The sequence below is a fragment of the Saccopteryx bilineata genome, chromosome 8, assembly GCF_036850765.1.
Source record: "Saccopteryx bilineata isolate mSacBil1 chromosome 8, mSacBil1_pri_phased_curated, whole genome shotgun sequence".
In the NCBI taxonomy this organism is placed as follows: Eukaryota; Metazoa; Chordata; class Mammalia; order Chiroptera; family Emballonuridae; genus Saccopteryx; species Saccopteryx bilineata.
This window is the reverse complement of record NC_089497.1, coordinates 12777149-12781074: the sequence shown is the minus strand read 5'-3', so window position 1 is coordinate 12781074 and position 3926 is coordinate 12777149. Positions and strand designations below refer to the sequence as shown.

Sequence of the window (3926 nt, the reverse complement as noted above, 5' to 3'; positions counted from 1 at the left end):
AATAAATAAATAAGATAAAGCATGAAAAATACTTAGCAAAGTATTTGTTACCTGCTAGGCATGTAATAACATTGATATTTAATTACCTGAAATTTATTGCTGTACTCTTTTTTTTTTTTTTTTGTATTTTTCTGAAGCTGGAAACGGGAGGGACAGTCAGACAGACTCCCGCATGCGCCCGATCAGGATCCACCCGGCACGCCCACCGGAGGGGGGGGGGGAGAGGGGGCGCTCTGCCCACCAGGGGGCGATGCTCTGCCCCTCCCGGGCGTCGCTCTGCCGCAACCAGAGCCACTCTAGCGCCTGGGGCAGAGGCCAAGGAGTCATCTCCAGCGCCTGGGCCATCTTTGCTCCAATGGAGCCCTGGCTGCGGGAGGGGAAGAAAGAGACAGAGAGGAAGGGGGGGTGGAGAAGCAAATGGGCGCTTCTCCTATGTGCCCTGGTCGGGAATCGAACCCGGGTCCCCCACACACGAGGCCGACGCTCTACCGCTGAGCCAACCGGCCAGGGCCTATTGATATACTCTTAACTGCTAAGCATAACAAGTAATTCCTTCCTGGTTTTTCTAATTTTAGTGCTTGTTTATTCCTTTGGTGTTTGGTTAGCATTATTACTATAAAGTGCCTAGTTGTTGCATCTAGAAAATAAAATTTAAATTGTTCTGTAGCATTTAGCTGAAATATACAAGTGTTTTTAAGCATTGCTTATCATCTGTTAGTGCTACCTCTACAGTCAATTACTTTGTCATGCTGTTTCTCTAGGGTTATTGTTTGAAAGACTGTAATTAGAGGCACGTGAAACTGATCTCTAACTTTAAAACAGAAATCCTTCCATACGTATTAAAGATCTTTTTAAAAGGCCTGAAAAGTACCATCTTTTAGAGGGCATGTCCTCTTAGAAGATTATTGTAAATGGGTTAAGGGTATAGATGTGTGAGAACAAGTTATGGAGTGAGAGGTTTGGCAAAGAGTAAGTATAAAAATACAGAGTTCATCATCATCATTCTTATAGATTTATTCCTGAAAAAATAGTTCTCTTCACACATTTTCTTATGGATGAACCAGAAATTTTAGGAAGAGGCTCAAAAACTAACTCAAGTTGGGAAAACATAATCTGAGTGTGTGATCAATCAGATTGGGTGACAGTAGACTATCACTCAAGTCTGGTAGCTTGACAACAATTTTTGTCTTTGTTGCTATTTTGAAATCATAGACACATTCAAAGAAAAAGTAGATAGATGAATTTTCATACACTAAATATATCCTTGGAATCAACAAGTCTTATGGGCAAATATATGTTTAAATACCATATCAGTCACTTTATCTTTGTAAACTTTATTTTCTCAATCTACCTGAGAAAGAAAGATTATTATGGAGTCTATCTTTTCTGCTGACTTCTAATTACATAGATTAGTTTCACCTGTCTGTGTATTTTCTATAAATGAAATCATACGGTATATAACCTTGTGCATCTATCTTTTGTGTGTGTGTGTGTGCAACATGTTTGTGAAATAAACTTAGATTTTGCGTACTGTGGTAGTTAACTATCATCGTTGCACAGTATTCCACTGTGTAAATATGCCACAATATATTTATGTATTCTTCTCTTGGGCAGTTTCCAGGTTTTGATTATTATAGTACTGTTGCTCTGAACAATTTACAACTTGTTTTTTAGTGAGACCATGTTTGCATATCTGATGGGTATATTCCTAGGAGTGGAATTGGTGGGTTGTTCGGTATGTATGCATAGTTTTTACCTTAGTAGATTTGGCAAGTAATTTGTCAAAGTTATAGCAATTTATCACCCACTCCCACCGCCCCCAGCAGGGGGGGGGGTCTCAGTTCTTTCATAACTTTTCCAAGAGTTGGTTCTGTCTGACTTTTTCATTCTACTGTTTTGAAGGGTAAACACTGCACTGGTATCATATTTGCTGTTGTTGTTAGCAATTCCATGATATCTAATAGAATTGAGTACTTCTGTACGTTTATTGGTCATTTTGACTGCCATATATTACTCATGAATTGTAACACAGTGAATATAAAATAACAAATAATGGTGTGCCGTAAGTCACACAGACATTTTGTCTCTTCTTTGCTTTACCTTTCATCCCTTTAAGCCTTATTTCATTCAACATATCTATTTACAGAAGATACTATTTTCCACCCACAATTATTCTAATCTCAAATCTTTAATCTTTCTGTTTCTCTAGCTAGCTTATTTGGATTATCTTTTTGTAACTTAAACATGTTTCAGTAAAATGAATCATAAACTGAGTAATGATAAAGAAATACAGTCCTGGCCGGTTGGCTCAGCGGTAGAGCGTCGGCCTAGCGTGCGGAGGACCCAGGTTCGATTCCCGGCCAGGGCACACAGGAGAAGCGCCCATTTGCTTCTCCACCCCTCCGCCGCGCTTTCTTCTCTGTCTCTCTCTTCCCCTCCCGCAGCCAAGGCTCCATTGGAGCAAAAATGGCCCGGTCGCTGGGGATGGCTCCTTGGCCGCTGCCCCAGGTGCTAGAGTGGCTCTGGTCGCAACATGGCGACGCCCTGGAGGGGCAGAGCATCGCCCCCTGGTGGGCAGAGCGTCGCCCCATGGTGGGCGTGCCGGGTGGATACCGGTTGGGCGCATGTGGGAGTCTGTCTGACTGTCTCTCCCTGTTTCCAGCTTCAGAAAAAAAAAAAAAGAAATACAAATAAGAGAAATAAAAAAGTGACAATTTTATTTAAAATAAAATTTAAGGTTTCCATAATATATATTAAAGAGGTATTTGGGGTGAAATACCACATAGGTAAAGTGACATACTTATTGCAACATATCAATGGTACATGCTATGTGGATTTTAACTTGGAAAGCGTGGCTGATATGTTTTGTGTCAGTGTTCTCCACTGGGAAGTTTCTCTTCTTCCCTCCCTTTTTACTCTGTACTCTTGAAAAGGAAGTCACTGCTGCAGCTGCATTCTGGGGATGGGGAGTTCTAGTCCACTTCCTACGGGTGAGGTATCTACACAAATGACTTGGAATTCTCCTGCAAGCGAGGTTTCTCTCATATTATCCACTTATGTATGTATTTCATCAACTATAATATATCAATATGGAGACATGGATATTTTATACTTTGGATTACAATCTAATACTACTTGTATATTATATATTGCTCCAATTATTTCTACTTTGGGATTTGGCAGCTCTTTTGGATGGTTCCTCTTTTCCTTTGACCTACTCCCACTGTGTGTGTGTGTGTGTGTGTGTGTGTGTGTGTGTGATAGGTTCTTTGCCACTTCAGGTGTTGTATTGAAAAATTACAGGCTTTGTGAAAAAGAGGCTATTTGGCACAAGTGGTATTCTTTCAACTTTCTATTGTGAGTGTGTGAGTGTGTGTGTGTGTGTGTGTGTGTGTGTGTGTTGAGTACTTTTTACTTTCTGGTCCTACAAAATGTTCCAGGTTCATTTGTATACTTCCAACCCCACTACTAGAATTAGCCATTTCTTCTTTAATTATAGAATGATATTAGAAACAAAGATTGGAGTATCAACCTCCGTTTTACATAAAAATGTTACTTATACTTCAGGAGACTACAAAAATCTTTGAGTTAAAATTTAAAAAGTTTGTATAAGTATATATTTTTAAATGAACTTGAGTGTGTTTTCCATCCTGACTAGCATGTGTTTCAGAATATTTTAGAATAAACTAGATTAAATATATATAATATATATTATATATTAAATATATAATATTAAATATATAATATTAAATATATTATATATTAAATATATATTATATATTAAATATATATATTAAATATATATATAAAATAATGTTTCCAAAGTTACTTATTAGCTTTATCAGAATAAATGATAAGTTTTTAAATTGGGCTAGAAATTATTCCGTCGATATGATTAACTGATAGAATTCCTAATTAAAAATAAA

The 3926-nt window shown here is 38.1% G+C and overlaps 1 non-coding gene across 1 annotated transcript; it reads right to left on the bottom strand.

The window, feature by feature from the left end:
• Positions 1-435: 435 nt before the first annotated feature.
• Positions 436-511, bottom strand: TRNAT-CGU (transfer RNA threonine (anticodon CGU)). The gene has a single exon. It is a non-coding gene; the product is annotated as a tRNA-Thr (tRNA).
• Positions 512-3926: the final 3415 nt, after the last annotated feature.